This window comes from Balaenoptera ricei, chromosome 5 (genome assembly GCF_028023285.1).
Source record: "Balaenoptera ricei isolate mBalRic1 chromosome 5, mBalRic1.hap2, whole genome shotgun sequence".
Taxonomy (NCBI): Eukaryota; Metazoa; Chordata; class Mammalia; order Artiodactyla; family Balaenopteridae; genus Balaenoptera; species Balaenoptera ricei.
In genome coordinates this window covers 77,103,743-77,125,160 of record NC_082643.1, presented here as the reverse complement: position 1 = coordinate 77,125,160, position 21,418 = coordinate 77,103,743, and the positions used below count along the sequence as shown (strand labels likewise).

Here is a 21,418-nt window from a genome sequence, read left to right as displayed (position 1 = left end):
CACATGCCATGTTAAAACCTAGAATCTAACCTACTGATTCTGAGACGTGCACAGAAAGTGGTATTCCACGAGGAATGAGGTGGCTACTGATGAGACTGCACTTCGCTACACGACACAACTGTGGTTACTCAGGTACAAGGCAACTCAGCAAAAGGACCTGCAGAACACCCATCCACTGAATTAATATTTACTTACCACTTATTTATGCTTAAAGTTCTGAGGAAATCAGGGATTGCAATCTGGTGATTCAAAAGTCTTACAGATCCTTTAATCAGACTGCAGTGATAAAGTTTCTAATCAATATGGTGAGCAAAGATGACAAAGAATGACTGCCTCTTTCAAATACATGGAAAAACTGAGTAAGATAGAACTAACGACTTTTTAAATACAAAGAAAAAAAGTCAAAATCATGAAAAATAAATCCCTGGGCCAGAACTGAAGATGGAACTCAGAGTCAGTGGAGAAAGTTGAAGCTTTGAAGACTTAAAGGCTATTAGAACATGATATAGCCTTAATGTCTAGGGGCTAAGACTCTGATGATCTATAGGAAGGAAAGGGGCACACAGACAATAGGGCCCATGAAACTGGCTGGCTAGAGCTGAGCTATTAGCTTAACGGGGCAGTCATACAGGGTTGCCCCTCAGTAGAAAACATTCATGCCCCCCACTCCCTAAGCTTTGCAAGGAAGCTTTTATTTGGGGATGGGGTAAAAATAAATAAATAAAAGTGAACTTTTCAAAACCTCACCAATATGAAATCAACATTCCAAGACTGTTCCCACACGGAGGTATGGTATCCACGTACATAATCTCCATGTAGTAGCAGGGCCCCAAGCCAAGAAAATAATACAAAAAAATGGTCCAGAAGCAATGATACCCATGGGCACTGACTGAGACAAATAAGAAAACTCCTCTGGGTTCCCGCAGTCCCAGTCCCATGAAACTCCCATGTTAACCCTCACGGAAGAGGCGATCACTGTCACAGTTTAAGACCAAACAAGAAAAAAAACCCACTCTAAGAAACAACCAATGCAAATGGAAAAATCTGTGCCCCAAGAGCTAAAAATAGTAGAACAGTGTGAAAGAGACCTTAAAAATATATTTAAACAATTGAAAAAAGTAAAAATGGGATAATATGGAAGGATGGCAGGTGAAACTGAAAAAATCTACTAGAAACTCCAAAAGTGAAGGAAGGGAAAATTAAAAAAAACAAGATCTCTCCCTCTCTTTCTCTATAGATAGATCAATTGATCTACAGAAAGAGAGCTACACATACACACAAATCAATTCTACTTCCATGCACTAGCAACATTCCGAAAATGAAATTTATAAAAAAGTCCATTTATAATAGCATCAAAAAAGAATAAAATAGGAATAAATTTAACAAAGAAGTGCAAGACTTGTACACTGAAAACTATAAAACATTATTAAAAGAAATTAAAGGAGACTTAAATAAATGGAAAGCTATCCATGGACAAAGATTTGGAAGAATTAAATTATTAACATGGCACTACTTCCCAAAACAATCTAAAGATTAAACACAATCCCTATCAAAACCCATCTGGTTTCTCTGTAGAATATAAAAAGCTTATCCTAAAAAGGGAAAGAATAGTCTTTCAACAAACAGTACCGGTACAACTGGATATGAACATGCAAGAGAAGGAAGTTGGACCATATACAAATATTAACTCAAATGAATCAAACACCTAAAGGTAAGCCCTAAAACTACAAAATTATTAGAAAAAAACGGGAGTAAATCTTCAACACCTTGGATTAGGCAATGGTTTCTTAGATATGACATCAATAGTACAAGTGACCAAAAAAAAAAAAAAATCAGATAAATTGGACTTCATCAAAGTATAAAACTTTTGTGCCTTAAAGGACACTATCAAGAAAGTAAAAATACAACCCACAGAACGGGAGAAAAATTGTATAAATCTGGTAAGGGTCTAGTATTCAGAATATATAAAGAACTCTTACAATTTAAAAAAAGGGTAAATAACTCAATTTAAAAATGAACAAAGGATTTGAAAAGATGTTCAACATCAGTAGTCATTAGGTAAATGCAAATCAAACCCAGAGTGAGATACCACTTCACACCCACCAGGACAGCTATAATCAAAGAGACTGACAATAAAAAGTCTGGCAAGGATGTCAAGACACTGGAACCCTCCTATAGTACTGGTGGGATTGTGAAAGGGTTCAGCTACTTTGTAAAACACTAGCAGTTACTCAAAAAGTTAAAGATAGGGTTACCTTATGACCCAGCAATTCCACTCCCATGTATCTACCTAATGAAAACATTTGTCCACTCAAAAATTTGTACATGACTGTTCACAGCAACATTATTCATAACAGCAAAAAGTGGAGACAACTCAAATGTCCATAAACTGATGAATATATAAACCAAATGTGGCATATCTATACAGTGGAGTATTATTCAGCAATAAAAAAGAATAAAATGCTGGTAAGTACTATCAATACAACATGGGTGAACTTTGAAAACATTATGTTAACTGACAAAAGGCCATACAGTCATCCCTTGGTTTCCATGGGGGATTGGTTCCAGGACCCCTAGTAAACATCAAAATCTGCGGGTGCTCAAGTCCCTTATATAAAACAGTGCAGAATTTGCATATAACCTACACACATCCTCCTGTTTACTTTAAATCATCTCTAGATTACTTATAATAACCTAATACAATGTAAATGCTATGTAAGTAGTTGCCAGCACATGACAAAGTCAACGTTTGCTTTTTGGAACTTTCTGGAATTTTTTTTTTCAAGAATTTTCTATCAGCGGTTTGTCGAATCATGGATGAGGAACCTGCAGATTCAGAGGGCCAACTACATATTATGTGATTCCAGTCATACGAAATGTCCAGAATAGGCAAATCCATAGAGACAGAAAGTAGATTCTTCGCTTCCTGGAGAGAAGGAGAGCAATGTGGAGTGATAGTCAATGATGGATACAGGGTTTCATTTCAGGATGATAAAAACATCCTGGAATTAGATAGTGGTGATGGTTGTACAACTTTATGAATATACTAAATGCAACTGGATTTTACACTTTAAAGGGGTGAATTTATAGTATGTTAATTATATCTCATTTTGGGGTGGGGGGGGTGGATGCAAAAACCCTCAGTGAGCAAGTTCAGGAATAGATAAGAAACAGCCAAAGAGGGAATTCATGAATTGGAAGGTGGCTCAGCTAATAAGGAGGGTTTGTTTTAATAGGGGTTGGAGATTTGCCAACAAAACAGTATCTTAAATTTGGGGCTTCTTTATATTCTCCTCTGTACTATACCTTGGCCTCCTAGTCCTGTCAGGTAAGGAGCAATCTTACCCTTTTTGGTTAGAGTACCTGGCACAGCAATTCAGACATGGAATGAATGTTTGTTTGTTTGTTTGTTTGGGGAAGAAACTAACATTTCTCTAGGTAAATGCAATAGGGGTGTGTGTGTGTGTGTGTGTGTGTGTGTGTGTGTGTGTGTACGTTCCTATAACAGCAAATAGTTGGCAGTAAGTAGAAAAGGAAAAAGTTCAGGGTGGAAAAAGAAAAAAGGTAGGCTGAATAATGTCATCCCCTCCCCTCAAAAGATATCTCCATCCTAATCCCTAGAAACTTATATGGGCACTAAAACAGCAATTATGATTAGGTTAAATTCTTGAGATGGGGAGAAATGCTGATGTTCTGGGTGGACCCTAAATGTAATCACAATTTGTCTTTTTAAGAGGAAGCAGAGAGAGATTTGACTGCAGAAGAGGAGAGGGTAACATGAGCAGAGATGAGAGTGATTCACTTTGAAGACGGAGAAAGGGGCCACAAACCAAGGAATACAGGCAGTCACTAAAAGCTGAAAAAGTCAGGAATGCAGATTCTCCCCTAGAGCTTTCAAGAGGAATCAGCCCTGCCAACTTGATAGCCCAGTAAGACTCCGTGCAGACATCTGGCTTCCAAAATAGTTAAGAGAGTAAATTTTGTGTTAAGTCACCAAGTTTGCAGTAATTTATTACAGCAGCAACAGAAAACTAATACAAAAGGTTAGTAGAAGAAGAGGAATAATTCCGCCTTGAGAGAAACAAAGGAAACTGACACCAAAACATACAAGGGCATTAGAATTACTTCCCAGTTTGGCATGAGAACTGCCTCCCAGTTTGCAGAGGAGAACACTAAGGAGATTTGGATGAGAGGGTTGATGAAGTCAGGTGGGTGCAAACAAAATGGGCTGTCATGTTCAGAAAGAGGCTACCCTGAACACAACTAAAGCAGTAGAACCATGAGTGTTAGAAAGTAGGATTTGGAAAAACTTGTAATGTGCAAGGAATCCCCTTTGTTCATTCATTATATATAAAATATATGTATGTATTGAGCATTTATTATATGTCAGGTCCTGTACTTAATGACATTCATAATGGTTCTCAGGACTTTTCCTATCAGAAGCATTTACACAATGACACCAGGAAACAGGTGCTAACACACCTGTCTAAACTGTCGAGCTGTCTAAACACTATCATGTAAAAGCACTTGTGTTTTTGTCACTGCAGTTGTGTAGTAAAGTGGATTACCTTTATTTACTGGGCTCTGACCTCTCATTTCAATGCTCTTTGTCTTGGCCTGTTTGCAGGTATTTTAAGCAATTAAAATCCAAGGTCAAACACTACTTCACTATCCATTAATGTTTTGTGTTCTATGTCTTGAATATAATTGCTCTGCCTTTGGCTTGGTTCTCTCTAGAGCCAAGGTTCAGTTGCAGTTCTTTCTCTGGAAAGCAAATATACTATAGAATTTTTGAACTAGAGGTTACCTAAACATCATCCAGTCCAACTCCTCAATTTACAGATGCCAGAAGTGAGATTCAGTTGGTTCTAATGACTCTTCTATGTCCTCAGCCCGGGAACGGCAGGGCCAGGGCTAGAACCCAGACCTCCCATCACCCAGTCCGAGGACTCTCTCACAGGCTGTCCACTCTTAAGTCCAGAGTTCTAAGTCTGAGGGCTTGGTTTAATATTTTAATTAAATCCCCAAGCTATTATCATATGAAAAACCTAGCAACCTTATCTCTTTAAAGAATCAGACTTTCAGCTTATAAGCAATACAAACTACGTGTAATGAAGACAAGTCATATTACCAACACAAGTCAAACTGACTTTTCTTACATTTGCATCACACATATTTAAAGTGGCTGATTTGGGGCTACTGAACAGATAAACTTTTTTTTAAGTTATTTAAACTTAAACTTTAAACTGAATCTAAAAATTTTAAATCTAAGCCTCAATATTAATAAAAAGGAAATGCAAACTACAACAATGAAGGTAGCATATTTCACCTATCATATAGAAAAGTGGTTTTTTTTTCTCTCTCTCTCTCTGTTTCCAGAGTAGGAAGAAATGGGCAGTCTTCACACAAGAATGATGAAAGTAAATAAAACTTCTCTAGAGAGCAGTTTGGATGTGTGTAGCGATGTCTTTAAAATGTGCAAGCAACCCTTCAACTTAGCAATTTCACTTCTAAACATTTCTTAAGCACACAAAAAAAAAAAGACTTATGAGTAATCTAGAAGGACAGCAACAGACTGGAAATAACTTAAATGTTCAACAATGGGTGACTGTTAATTATGATACATCCATGCATTGTAATAAAGTATAAGATCAGTAAAAACCACCTACTAGAAGAATATTTAATATCAGAAATTTCCGTGATGAATTAAGCAACAAAAAGTAGGTCATAAAATAAGATAATGATGACAATAATGCTAACATGAAAGTACAGGTGCTTATACAGACACACACACAAAGATTATAAAGACATGCAAAATGTTAAGGATGTTTTTTTTCCCCTTGGGCTTTTTAGTATTTATGCATTTTCTAAAATACATAGTTTTTTTTTTCTTGGACAGAAGAAAAATCTAACCAGTGTATTTTAAAAATCATGTTCCCTTTAACCTTTCCCAACTCCTACATACATCCACTTTTCATTCATGGACTCACTACAACCCTGAGACTCCCCAGGGGCTCCCCTGCTGTGATCCCCTGCACGTGATCTGGACAATCCTGCAGGCCTTCCTCCCACACCAGAAAAACCAATGAAAACCAGAACAGAAAGCCCCTCTCCTGGGATGCCACGTCACGTCCTGGCTGTTCCAGGCAGTGAGACCCACACTTGGCTGTGAATGATCTTGGGCACTGCTCTCAGGCTCCTGGTCTTAACTCAAATTCCCAATGTTGGGACTTCCCTGGCGGTCCAGTGGTTAAGACTCAGCGCTTCCACTGCAGGGCCGCTGGTTCCATCCCTGGTCGGGGAACTAAGATCCTGCATGCAGCGCGCTGCGGCCAAAACAAACAAAGGAACAAAAAATTCCCCATGTTTCCTCAAACCCCAACTGAGTTCAGAACCCTCCCCCCAACCCCCTGAAAACTCCAAGTCTGCCCAAGCTTGCCCTCCAGTACTCTGTAATCTCTAGGACAGTGCTTTTCAAACTGAGAGTTGAGATGTGTTAATGGATGGAGAAAATCAATTCAGTGGGTCCTGGCCAACATCTTTTTAACCACGATAAAAGTCCCTCCTCCTGTGGAGGGGAATCAGGCTCCCTGCACTCACCTGCTTTTACTGCCTTCCTCTGGGACATCACGTACGTGAGTCCACTACAGGCTACAGCTACTTCTGAGTTGCTACTGGTCTAGAAAGGTATTTACGACACTTTGTTGAGTAAACACAATGTCTGACATTATCCTATTTCTATAAATAAACAGAATAAATAAATATATTAAGAGAGAATACTGGAAGTACAGGAAAGCGTTCAACAAAATGTTTAACACAGTTATCTCTTGGTATATAGGGTTGTGAGAACTTATTTTCTCTTTTCGTCATTTGTAAAATTTTCCAATGCTCAACATCGCTAAGAATTAGAGAAATGCAAATCAAAACTACAATGAGGGACTTCCCTGGTGGCGCAGTGGTTAAGAATCCGCCTGTCAATGCAGGGGACACGGGTTCGAGCCCTGGTCCAGGAAGATCCCACATGCCGCCGACCAACGAAGCCCGTGCACCACAACTACTGAGCCTGCGCTCTAGAGCCCGTGAGCCACAACTACTGAGCCTGCGTGCCACAACTACTGAAGCCCAAGTTCCTAGAGCCTGTGCTCCGTAACAAGAGAAGCCACCGCAACAAGAAGCCCACTCGCCGCAACTAGAGAAAGCCCATGCGCAGCAACAAAGACCCAACACAGCCATAAGTAAATAAATAAATTTATTTAAAAAAACCTCACACCAGTCAGAATGGCCATCATCAAAAAGTCTGCAAACAATAAATGCTGGAGAGGGTATGGAGAAAAGGGAACCCTCTTACCCTGTTGGTGAGAATGTAAATCAGCACAGCCATTAAGGAGAACAGTATAGAGGTTCCTTAAAAAACTACAAATAGAGTTACCATATGATCCAGCAATCCCATTCCTGGGCACAGACCCAGAAAAAATCATAATTCTGAAAGATTCATGCATCCCAATGTTCACTGCAGCACTGTTTACAATAGCCAAGACATGGAAGCAACCTAAATGTCCATCTACAGAGGAATGGATAAAGAAGATGTGGTACATATATACAATGGAATACTACTCAGCCATAAAAAAGAATGAAATGCCATTTGCCGCAACATGGATGGACCTAGAGATTATCACACTAAGTGAAGTAAGTCAGACAAAGAAAGACAAATATCATATATCACTTATATGCGGAATCTAAAAAAAATGGTACAAATGAATTTATTTACAAAACAGAAACAGACTCAGACCTAGAAAACAAACTTATGGTTACCAAAAGAGAAAGGTGGAGGGGTGGGATAAATTAGGAGTTTGGGATTAGCATATACACACTACTATATATAAAATAGATAATCAACAAGGACCTACTATATAGCACAGGGAACTCTTACGGAAAAGACTCTGAAAAAGAATGGATATATGTATATGTATAACTGATTCACTTTGCTGTACACCTGAATCTAACACAACACTGTAGATCAACTATACTTCAATATAAAATAAAAATTAAAATTAAAAAATTTCTATATTAAACATATATTACTTGCATGATTTTTAAAGCATTGTTACCATTTCTGTATTATTATTACTCTTTCTATATTAAGTGCTCTCCTAGGGCCTTCACATTACCTGTAATTAGTGGGTTCAAATAATGGATGAAAGAGGAGATATGAGACAGATGTCAGCATCGTTTGATGCAGAATCTTTTAGGCCTCTAAGACCATGTTACTAAAAGCCATGGTGTGGAAAACAGGAGAGTGGACAACATCTAAATAAGTGATCACCCAAGTGATGACCAGGTCACTAGAAAGCCTGGTGGGAGGAAAGAACACAGACAGAAGGCAGATAAACCTAGGCTCAAACTGCAACTCCGCTGTGACAAGTTACTTTGCTGTTTCAAGCCTCAGTATTCTCATCTGTGAAATGGGGATGATATGATGAACCTTTCAAAGCATATCCCATTTGAAGTGGAGAATTTTAGTAAATGCAGTACACAGTGAGTGGCATGGAGTAGGACTACAAACAAAACCGATGTCTTTCATCACTGAGAACAGGGGAAGTCAAGGAGAAAAGGCCAAAAGAAATAATCATATTTGCCTGCTACTGTTTAAACTTTTTAAACAGCAATTTCTTAAGAAAGGGAGGAAATGCCCACCCTGTGAGTGGGAGAGAAGGAAAGGCAGGAGAGCCAGGGGCGGGCAAGCAGCACAGCGCCCAGCACACGGACAGCCCTGCAGGCCTTAATTACACCCTCTTGGCCTTGGCCTTGGTCTGCACAGGTTCCACCAAGTTCTCTGGAAAATGCTTTACAGGGGTTTCCTGAGGACAGTTATTACCCAGTCTCACCCCTAAGCCCAAAGTGATTCCACAAATATTTGAGCTTCTACCACTGATGGGGCACTGTCCCCACACACAGAGGAGAGGAGGGAGATGAAACAGAGTTTAGTTTCAAAGGTCTGACGAAGTACACACACACGCCAAGATAGAATGAGTAATCTGGGACACAAGCTTCACAAGGAAGATGTGAGAGCTACAGGAACGCGTGCCTCCTGCTGGGAAACGAGGGAAGCTTCCTGGGAGAGAGGGCAGCTCTGCTGCACCCGAAAGTCAGAATGGGGTTTTAGCAGGTTCTCCACAGAGGGATCCTCATTCCAGAGAGGGCACAGCATGAACAATGAGTGACCCAAAGGCAAAGGGTGTGTCTCGGCAGAAGCAGCCCACTTGGGCCAACACAGGACACCTACTGAGAAGTAAGAGAATACCACCAACGACAATCACATCAGTAACCAACCAGTAATCATGGGTGTTATAAGGAGCAGTGAAAGAAAACGTGGAGGACTCCAGTGTCAGGGTGACCTTCTGGACTAGCGGGGATGCGCTGAGCACAGGGAAGTGATGTGATCAGAGCTGTGCTTCTGTGAGATTAATGTGGCCACTATGCAGGAGTCAAATTTGCAGGGAGAGAGACTTCCGGCCAGAGGTCGGGAGACTATTGCAACCGTCCAGACCCTGATGGTCAGGGTTAGAGCGGAGACTGCAGTCACGCAAGGAAACTACAAGATGCAAACAAAAATAAATAAGGATGCAATCTGACTAGTAATTTCCAGGATAATTTAACTCTAGTCTTAACACAAGCACAAATATCTATATGAAAAGTGGGGAAAGGTCAGCTCTAGCTATTGACTTCTTACTTTGGTGCTCAATGGATGCCACTCCACATTCCACCAAAGAACAGCATCCTGTCCTGAAAAAAGCCTTGAAAGGCAGAACAGTGGTCCCAAAACACAGAAAAAGAAAATCCAGAACTCCCATTTGCCATGCAAGCCTCGGAAACAATTCAGAGCAGTATGTACTTCCAACCCTTGACGCAGGGTTGTGACCACACTTAATGACAAAATTATAAACTCCAGAGAATGTCTTTCCCCTGAAATAGTTTCCCATCTCCAGGGAACTATTCATGTCTAAAGTTCCTGATCAGACCTAGGCCTGGCCCGGAGGCCCCAAGTCATCTTAGATTTCTTGCCTTAGGTGATAGGAGACAGAGCAGCTGAGGTGAACGTTTCCTACCACCAAGAGTAGCCACTAAAGAATGTCAGCTGGAGATTTCAACAAGCAAATCTTACTCAACAATCAGGAAAGGGGAAGTACAAAGGGGAGGGGGAAAGAATGGAAGACAAACCGCATAAAATAAATGATGGTTTTAATGTTTTGGACTAGGGGATCAACAACACTGGAAAGAGAGATGGAAAGCACAGAAGGGTGGGAACCACATTCTAGGTCCAGGGAAGGATGTTTCAAGGAAGGCATCACGCAGACACGCTGCAGGCCAAGGAACCATCATGCATGCCCCCTGGACAAGGCAGACACGCACCCTCCTTCCCGCCAGAAAAAGGCCCAGGTGACGTGTCCAGCAGAGTCCTCGGCATATTCATAGCAGCCACCTCTATTCTGGGGGTGACTAGCTCATTCCTAGCACCCAGGAAGGGTGAGAGAAGAGGACAGTTTTCTCCTAGAGAGTATTAGTAAGAATTAAGCCAAGTGAAAAAGAAGCGCTTCCTCTCAACTACTTGACAGCCCTTTAGAAAGTTCTGGAGAGGAGAGGTACGATGGTGGTGAAAAATGAACAGGACCACACTTGTGAATTTTCCAAGGAAATGTACTTCTTCTACTCCAAGAAACCAAACTTTAAAATCTTAAGCATTTTAAAGGAAGAATTTCCTCAAAATATATTAGATTGAACCATAAGCAATCAGCATTTTTGTAGGTCAAAAACAGTCGAATATTAACAATCAGCATTTTTGTAGGTCAAAAACAGTCGAATATTAACAATTTCATGTGACTGAATCGTAGAACATGCCTTCCAACTTTTTCTACAGCGGAGACAGGCAAATTTTTTCTTAACAGACCAGACTGTAGATATTTTAGGCTCTGAGGGCCAAGAGGCAAAACAGATTATGTAGGTAACCATTCAAAAACATGAAAACCATTGTTAGGCCCTACAAAAACAGGCATGGGCTAGATCTGGCCCATGGGCCACACTTTGCCAATCTGTCTTACAGTATGACAAGGGTAAACTTTTTCTGATAATGTTCACTATGAAAATGGCTGACTTTAGAGTAATACAGTGATGCCCTTGGAGGATATGAAAGTCTATCAGTAAAAGCCACTGCTCCCATCCCAGCCGGCTCTAACGCTGGTGGTTGGTCTGAGCCCCCAGTCTGCTGTCAGCACTCCCTTCCGCTGCTGCTTCTACCGATCTGGCTTATTTTAGAAGCAGTTGTCTGCGGGAGGGTTTGAGGGTGGTTCTAACTTTTCTACGAAGAAAAAAGAAAAAGAAATGTACAAAGAAATGGGACTTAACGGTAACTGTGAATAACCATTAACTACAGAAAGGATAGGGGAGCAAAGGCACTCTGAGGAATTACCCCAAACACACCCCTGATTTGAATTCAAAATTCCAGAGGTCCAAAAGGCAGCAACAAAAACAGGTAAATACCTAAACAGCTGGCCCAAGGCTGAAAGATGAAAGACTAAAGGGAACAAAAAATAAGTTTGAGACAGACTATGCTTTATAGAAATAAGAGAGATCATTAAATGGGCAATAATCATTTTTCTCCTAAGTTATCAGGGTAGAGCCAAATAGGAAAAGGCTGCATTTGTAGCCACTCCCAAAAGACTACTACTGGGAAAACTTAACTGTTGTGAGACATAGAAAGTCATCACTGAGGGAATCAACAGTTTCCTCCTATGGAGAATGTTAAGAAATTAGAGTCGGGGACTCTCTCGCCAACATGTATTCAACAATGACATACCCTGAGGACCTCCTCTGGGTCCGTGAATTTTTTTTATTGCAAAAGAATTTTTTAAATCACTGGGAAATGTTCCTAATTTATGGCATTGCTATTGTTTCAAATGTTATATATTGTGATGAAAAAGGAAAACTTAAACAAACAAACAAAAAAACCTGTATGTGAGTGCATGCGCTGAAACAGAAAAGGGAGATTGCTGATATACACTTCTGGTCTGTCTTATAGGGCCACTGAATTATAAAAATCCTAATTTAGGTAACATTTCTCATCATTCAATATTAAAAACTTACCCTAGAGCGGATCCATTCTCCTGCATTTCTAAACACTGTCATGTATATCTTATAAACCTTCACCAGTTCAGTAGCCTGCAATATTCTACACTGAAAATTAAAGGTAAAAAATAAAAAAGAGAGACAAATCCCATACATACATGAGCTGCCTGGATAACAGTGAGCCTCTGGGGACCGTCTGCCCATAGCGACCAGTCAGCACATTATCAGGGGCCCCGGCAGTTTCCAAGTACTCAGGAAAGACTGAGATGTTTAAGCTGTGGTATGGGGAGGGGGAGACAAAAAGAAAGTAGAAATAAAAAAACAGATTTAGGATAATGATTGCATATTTTCATTCAAATGCTAATGATGACCACAAATTTCCAGATAACCAGGTTTATGAATTATTCATAGTCACATCCGAGATGAAGTCTCCCTGTCACTGCTGGCAGGCCCAGAGCACGTTGATGATTATTAGCATGTGGCCCCTATACTAAGTGTGACAGAAGTGCACGTCGCTGCAAGTCTATCCATCAGGGCTGGCCCTCACTGGCTCTCTTTATTTATTTACTTATTTATTTGGCCACGCCACGTGGCATGTGGGATCTTAGTTCCCTGACCAGAGATCAAACTGCACTCCCTGCATTAGAAGCGCAGAGTCTTAACCACTGGACCGTCACTGGCCCTCTTCAGAGGACCAGACAACCCCACCCACGCTGACGCTTTTTCATCTCACTCTTCCTTAACGTCAAGGAATAGCGCACTAGCCTGGTTCTTTGTTGTGACATCTAAACTGATATTCTGTTAAAAAAAAAGACTCTAAAAGCTTGAAAGGAAAAACTAAATTTTCTACACTGGGTAGCAAAGGCATCAAATTAATTTTTTTTTAACTTTTCATTGAAGTGGAACATAAATATAGAAAAGGACACATACCACACACAGACAGCTCAATGAATCTTCCTATACTGAACACACCAGATCAAAACCCAGAACATTATCAGTACCCCAGAAACCCCCTTCGTGCCCCCTCCTAAAGGTACTACTACGCATAGATTACTTTTGCCCTTTTTTGTAGACATCAAATTGATTTATTGTCCCTATCAAGTCTTCACTTAAAAAACATACGTTGAACGTCTCCTATATGTGAAGCACCGTGCTAGGCACGGGCGCTACAAAGAAGAATAAGGCACTGTCTCTGTCTTTAAGGAAAGCAAAGTCTAGTGGGACCAAGAAACGCACACAGCTGACCCCAAAGGGCAGTGGGATGAGCACAATGACAGATTCACGGCAAGCAGCCCAGAAATGGAGAAGTCGGGGAAGGCTTCCAAGTACCACGGGTGCCTGGCATGTCCTCAGGCGGGGCAGGACTTAGCCAAGCGGGGACTAGGACAACGGAAAAGGCAGGAGTAAGGAAACTGCCTGGTGTATTCAGTGTTGCTGGACGCTGTAGAGTGAGGCCAGGAAAGAAGCTGGAGCCCGACCGTAACCTTGTACACATATTCGAGAACTCTGAACTAGTTGCAGCCAGCCACTGATGGATCAGATCTGGGTTTCAGATGTATTACTCTCTCTCTGGGTGGATTCAAAGAGGGCAGAGTAGCGGCAGGGAGACCAGTTAGGTTGGAGAGGAAGGGTGAAGATTAGGGCAGTGGAGGTAGGTGAGGAAGGGAAAAGGAGAGAAGAATTAGTACTTGGGAAACATCCAGACACTAAAAGCAGAACAACATGATACCTGACTACATGTGGGTGGACAGCAGTGACAAATGAGGTAGAGAATACTAGTGAATTAACACGTTTAATAAGGAAGACAACGGGTTTAGTTTGGTGCCTTAGAAATTGAGATGTAGAAGATTCGAGTGAGGACACCCAGATATTCTTGAGAGTGAGGCTTGGGGAAGAAACCTGAGCAAAACATAAAGGCACAGAAGTGGTCACTACATAGAAAGTAGCAGAAATTAGATTAGTGGGTGACATCACTGAAGGAACATGGGTAGAGGGAGAAGACTGGAGGATTAATGCCAAAAGCAGAACCGTAGAGACAATGACAGAACTGGCAGAGGAAAAAGATCTTCTGAAGAGGACCAAGGAAGAAAGGCAGAGAGGTACCATGGAATACAATGAGATGAATAAAGATAAGAAATGAAAACTATAGCTTTGGCTTTGACACTTAAGCAGCCACTGGCCACCTTGACTGAAGGTGGTTTCACTGAAGTGGTAGAGGCAGCGATAACAGAGCAAGTGAAAGAAGAGAAAGGAGAACGAACAGTTGTTGAAAGGCACTGGTGCTAATTAATGGAAGTCCCTATTGACAGCAGTAGAGACAGAAAGGTTGAGAGTTCAAGAGGGAGGAGGTAAGGATGGAATAAAATCCCAAAGGAGGTGGGGGAAAAGGGTCAGGAGTACAAACGAAGGGCCTGACCTTGAAGAGGAAGGGGGAATTCACAACCCTCTTATATTAGAAGTATATTAGACTTAGAGGAGTGAAAACAAATCTGGTTATAGTAGGTTTGTAGGTAACAGCACTAGGATATTAGAGGCAATAGACTAAGTGACATCAGTATTGTAGATAAATAGCTGCCATGGTTCTTTGCTAGGAATAAGTTGACACATAAATGGTTTGACGACATAGATCTTGAAAATCTTGGTTTCTGGCATGCTACCCTGTTATAAGTAGTGTGACCCTGTTTTAAGGTAAATAAACATATACGCCAGTACATATCAAGGTGGGAAGGGGCATTTGCGAGATAGGCACACCCACAGTAGAACTTATTAGTAGTACCGAAAAAATAGCATACAAGCAAAAGATTCAGAAGAACACTCTTCTTAAAATGATCTTTGGTCCCTGGTGCCAACCTTTCCAAAGGTTTACATATAGTTTCATTAAATGAAACCACTACCCACTATCGTACAAGGCCTCTTAAGATGCTTCAATTCAAAGTCTCTTTCTAGCACGACTAACCTAATGAGAACGAAGAGTCGGACATCTTAAAGAAAAGGCAAAAGGAAGAGGAGAGTGGAGCTGGCAGCGGCACCTGCCCGCGATTTCCTAGCGAAACGTCCCTTAAGACAGCAGCGCAGTCATCATGCGCCATCTCCTGCCCACTCTTTCGCCTCAGGTTTTGATGAATCCGGAAGTGGGTGGAGTGACTTAGCTCTTGGAAAGCACTCCAACGATGCCCAAAGTAGCAAGGCTCATTAGAAAATCTAATGCAACGGAAAACACCTTGAGAAGCAGATTTTCTGTTCTCTAGGCAGCCTTTGTGATCTCACAAACTCTGAGGCTGCTCCAGGGTTGTTTGTCTATTCTGGTCACATGAACATGTCTCCAGGCCATCTTTGGAAGATGACAGAATTTTAGAATTCTAGATAAACACATCATTATCATCCTTGAAGTCAGTCAGGATCGAGATGCTTCCAGAGCCATCAGATGACTGCTGACTGGGCCATTCATCTTTGAATCCCTGGGGCACAGGAGATAGAGCAAGCAGTCCATAAATATGGAATCAATCGATAAACCAATACATAAGCGAAGAGTTCTCACAACGAGGAGGTAAAGAGGCCAATTAAATGGTGAGAACAGAATTAGTCTTTCTATTCCTTCCCTTCCCACCCTAACTGACTCAGAGCCAAGCCGCAAATCGCATTCAACTGCATTTACTTTCCTCTTCACAGAAGAACGTCTCTATGAACTCATAAATAAATATTGTGTGTTAAAGGAAATCAGAAATCATGAAATTATGAAAAACAGGATGCCTCTTAAGTGGGAAAATAAGTAGGTGAGAACATTTTGAGCATACAAAGAAATAGAAATTGCCCACTTTACATCTATCTGCCTTCTTTGTTATCCTTCGGTGTGAAGGACAGACCCATTATTACTTTAACAGCAGGATGCCTCTCCTCCCAGCCGCGCATTCACACAGCAACCCGCTCAGCTTCAACCCACTGGGCAACAGATCCTAATGAGATAATCAAGTCTCACTTCCTTAAAAATTCTGATCCTAACATATATTATGCATCATTTCATTTCTTTTATAACGCATAAGCTCTAAGGTATCACTGATCACAATGAACACATTTTACACATGACAAGAAGCGCACTGTGGTATTGTCTGGAAACAACTTTAAGGATAAAGTTCCCCAAAGTGAGGAATAGTGGGGTTGTTGTTTTGTTTATTAGTATGTACTATGTGACATTTTTCTGAACTGTTAAAAAATAACTCGGTCCTGAAACATCCAATCTGTTTCTGCCCATCTGAACAGCAATATATGGAGAAGGAAACAGATCTTTGAGACTGCCATCCTTTTTCCTATTCTTGATTAAGAATCTAGGAGACCAAGATGAACAGTACACCATTCACTTGAATGCAAGCCACCAAGGGGAGGAAAGGAATATTTATGCCAGTGCACAAAGTGTTTAGTGTGCAACTTTTTAATTACTGTATTTATGGTATTATCCATAATATATTCACTAACACAAATGCTCTACAGGGACATTAATCCTCAACAAATACATCAATGCTTCCCTCCTCTCCTCCAAATACTTATTATGCTGATATGGGGCAAAAATGCCAAGAATTCTCTCCGAAATAAACATTTCATGTCAACAATCACTTGTTCTACTATCTCCTTTTCTGTTTTATAACATAACAACTCTACTTAAGTATTTGCTATTAACCTAAAAGACAAATTTGTAAGCGAAATATTTTTTAAAGGGCTTTGTTTAATGTAACATCTTTTTTGATATGAAAGCTGGTTCAAGCTACTAAAAAAGTTGATTATGGTCTACATAACATATTCTGTAACTCATCAAATCATAAGTCTCTGTATCACTCTGCACTTACAGTACTGTATAATTTCTGCTTTTTAGAAACCTCAAGGAGTAAGGCATTGAGGATGATGAATAGTTTCATAATGGCTGAAGGATGACCCATCTAAGTAATAAAATGGGTTTAATTTCAACCATACTGGATTATTTTTTTTTTTCCTAAAAGGTAATGCCTTCTCAGAGGATCCAGAATGTGATTAGGCTTTGGTGACACAGTATCATCAATATGACTATCAATTATCACGTTCTGTTAGAACATGAGAACACTATCTCTGAGGAAAAGAAGCTGGCCCAGTGGATACTAGGCAGATGTTGAGTTTCTACCACCATGATGAGAGCTAGATGGGGAGTTCCCACCAAAGCAACAGGACACTCTGAGAATCAAAGGGAAGAGACTGATGAAATTCAAACACCAAGGAAAAGGAGACCCAAAGGTGAAATCTAAGTCACAGATCCAGGTCTAGAGCCAAGTGGAGTCAGGATGTGAGTGGAAGATGAATGGATGGGATAGAGGGACAGGGCATAGGACTGGCTTTATGTGTGTGCTGCTGGTAACCGGACTGACCTTGCCTAGAGTGGCCAGTGGCAAGACAACCTTTCCAGGCACAGAGGGATGTCTGTTCCTCTACTCAAAGGTTGCTGACTGCTACATTTTGGGAGATATTTTTGCCTACCTTTCATAGTTTGGTCATCTCCTCTCCCTTGCTGTCAAGAGTTGAGTCTCATTGCTTTTAGAGTATCAACCTTTCCCTTCTTCAAGTCAGCTATGATTTTGGAAACCAAATAAAACTAAAAAGCATAACAGAATTAAAACTTAAAATACCAAGCTCCAGATAAGTTCTGAAGGACACAGTACACAGACTCTGAACCCATACTGGGGCAGTTGAGACGTCTTTTTTGTTTATTCCTTGGTTCTTATAGAATTCAAATCGTATTCCTTAAGTAGGACTGGGACGAAGTCATTTAGTACAGACACAGCCAAACCTAAAACATGCCCTGGGGTGTTATTTGTAAGTGACTGTGGTTATATTTCAAGGACTTCTTTTAGAGAAACCCAATAAGTTGAATATCCAGGAACACAACCGAACCAATTGCTCTGATGTGAAGTACCTGGGGAAATGTGGGAATAAACTCAAAAGCTGGAGAAGGGAGGGCTTTGTCACTGCATAAGTAAGTGGCTGTGGGCAAGTCAATTAGCCTTCTACTCCCATCTGTAAAATGGGTTAATGATACCTACCTTGCAAAGGTATGAAGAACAAATGAAAGGCTCAGACGATACCAACAAATGTAAATTAGACCTTAATTAAGTGGAAACGCACTACATAACCCCCTATGACACACAGATCTTTATTTAGAGCTGAGAGAGTCATCTGCCTAGTGGTTCCTATCCAGCTCTCACTACCTCATATGATAAGATCCTCTTCCCAAATTATTTTCGACAGCTTTCCTTTTGGTTAATAAATAAAATGTTTCCAACTTAACTGTTTAAATAGGAAGTACAAGTATTACTGCATTTTCAGGTAAAAAACTAGAATGTAAAACTTCCCCCCATTATGATATTCCCACTTTGTTTCTTCCTCAATTTTTTCTTATTCAAATGATTTCTTTTCCCTTTTTCCCATTTTTCTTTATTAAATCCTTGCTTTCTCACTGTAAGTTATGCCCTTGCAATAATAGTAACTACTAGCTTTATGTTATTTAGCAGTTTACAAGAGACACTTTCATATACAATACCTTATTTCTCTTAAATTACTTTTACTTTCTTCCCTTTATTTTTACCTTGCTCCACTTTCCAAAACACAAATAGGACTTCCTAAAATCAGCAAAGAAGCAATTTTTCTCCTTCCGACTGCCAACACATTACACAATACTTGGCAGAGTTGTCTAAAGCAAGTTAGACTATATACAGTATACCTAAATCCTGACGCATCCAATTCTTCTTGCAGATTATTTTTTTCTCCCCTGGTGATGATCTTTTGAAGTTAAAATACAGTGAAAATTATGTAAATGTACCACCATGTTAAAATAAGACAGGAAAATCTCTTTAAGAATCATCAAAAATAGTAAATGAAAAATAAAAGAGAAAGAAGAGGTAAAAAGACTTACAAAGAGAAAAAGAAAAAGCACAAAGTTGATGTTGTTTTGGCTTCCAGGAAAATCTCCATTATCTATCTCACCAGACCTATTTTTCTCCAAGCTCTGCATTAAATAATCTGATCATTAAATCTGTGAAAACCACAAGGGATGAGCCCATCTCATTAAAAAAAGATGATCTTTTGAGTTATGATCATGAGAAAGAGCAGCTATTTCTGGTTTTAAGGACAGAAGTACTTCCTGCTTCTTGCTCAGAGGCAGTGACACTTCTAGTAAGCTTTAGCACAAAACAGATGCCTGGCACCCTTTACCTATCATGAGGAAAACAGGGACCTTCAAATAGAAATGTTTCCTCTCAGAAGCTCTACATACTCTCAACCTTGACCAACAAAGAACATGAGGTGTCTGAAACAGGAAAATATTAATTCTACTATATGAAGGTAAACATTATTTTTTTTTTTTAAAAAAAAGGATTCCAGGGCTTCCCTGGTGGCGCAGTGGTTGAGAATCTGCCTGCCAATGCAGGGGACACGGGTTCGAGCTCTGGTCTGGGAGGATCCCACATGCCGCGGAGCAACTAGGCCCGTGAACCACAATTACTGAGCCTGCGCGTCTGGAGCCTGTGCTCCGCAACAAGAGAGGCCGTGATAGTGAGAGGCCCGCGCACCGCGATGAAGAGTGGCCCCCGCTTGCCGCAACTAGAGAAAGCCCTCGCACAGAAACGAAGACCCAACACAGCCATAAATAAATAAATATTTAAAAAAAAAAAAAAAGGATTCTGTAAGCTCTAGGGTGGGAATCAGATCAGATTCCCCTATATTCATTCAAACCCTACAGGACACAAAAAGCTTTAAAGTTTGAATTGGCTTTCCCTTTGCTTTACAATGGTTGAATAAGGCCCATAGTAATTTTACAGTAATTCTTGACATACCTTAATAAATTAAACATTATTTAAAAAATCAGTTGTTAATGTTAAAACTGGAGAACTAATAAAATTTAAGGAAAAAGTTGAAAGAGAGGTCATATTTGGTCCTGATTCTGCTGTGGTGTTTACATGTTCAATAATGTAAGCCTTTGGCACATTATGAAATCTTCTGCATTTTACAAGAGATATTCTGAGATTTTATCCTAGGAATGGAGAAAGATATCATGGTCTGACACTCTTCTATAGAATCTATAGAGATGCTTCATGGAAACTCAGTATTGTACAGAATACACCTGGGACCACCACATAAAATGGAACTTAGAAAAGAATGTTTTTCCAGCTTGGACACAACTCAAGTCAAACTAGTAGGTAATCTAAGAAAGACTGACCCAACTGGGATTATGGCCGTGGAAAACCTGAAGGGATGGAAGTCATTTCTTTGAAGTGTTGTAAATTGTGTGTGTTATTCTTGTGACTGGGTTTGAGGTCAGACTTGGAATTTATACCTAAGAAATAACTGACCCTTTTTCCTATTATGTACTCAAATCAAGAAAGGATGACACCTAGTTCAATTTTGACAGTGAGAGTAACAATCTCTGAATGCAACTGAAAAGTATAGTAAATGGAATCCGTCCTAGAGTAATCAAATTAACTCTTCTTTAATGGACCAGACAACCATGTATCCAAATGGAAAGACCAAATCTCAAAAGTTCACGATTCAGGATTTTCAGGATCAAGTGGTGGATTACAATCATGTGCTTAACTGCATTCCCTCCACTAAATGACACCAAATAAGAGGAAGAGATAAACTCACAAGAAGAAAGAGAATGGAAAAAGAGAAAAATAATGGAAAAAATGTTTGGAAAATGGAAAGCAGATGGCAAATGACGAGTGAATTTTCAAAGCAGGGACAGACAAAACTGAAATGCTTACTAGCAGAACTGACAGGAAGAAGCCAGACAATATGGGCACAGACCCTTCAGAAAGTACAGAGTCCAGTTACATCTAAAGTGGGGGACGAATGGAGAAGGCAGTGCAGAGATGGCATTCATTGAAAACCGGAGAAGTGCTCGCAAGACATTTTAAGGAGTAAACCTCCAGATCTTTCCTTAGCCATGAAGCTTGTCAACTCCCTCCTTCCACCTGAGAAGGTCTGGACTCAGGGACACTAGGAAGAGTGACTGGGTAGAGGTACCATTCTGCAACAGACGACTGAGTCAAAGTGTACACTGAGTGGAGAGACCCACAGCCCCTCCCTGGCTGGGTTTCTAACCAGCCCAAGAAAAGAGATTTACAGTTACCAAAACTAGGGAGAAAGGGGGCTTCTGAAAACAGAAAATCATCCTATGGCAAGTAAGGTCACCAGGTGACATGAGAGAGCCCTGTCAACTGGTTTATGCACAAAGAGCCTTCACATAAATAAAAATGGACAGCAAATGATCACCAGACATGTGATG

At 40.4% G+C, this 21,418-nt stretch overlaps 1 protein-coding gene across 14 annotated transcripts in view; it reads right to left on the bottom strand.

Moving 5' to 3' along the window:
• The window catches only part of APBB2 (amyloid beta precursor protein binding family B member 2), a 364,010-nt gene that overhangs the window by 221,841 nt on the left and 120,751 nt on the right, over window positions 1-21,418 (bottom strand). For 13 of the 14 annotated variants that reach the window (XM_059923127.1, XM_059923130.1, XM_059923126.1 and 10 more), the window contains one exon: window positions 12,279-12,395. The exons of the other annotated variant lie outside the window; for it this stretch is intronic. The gene's annotated coding sequence lies outside the window, so the exon portion shown is untranslated. The remainder of the gene's footprint in view (window positions 1-12,278; window positions 12,396-21,418) is intronic. 14 annotated transcript variants of the gene reach the window in all.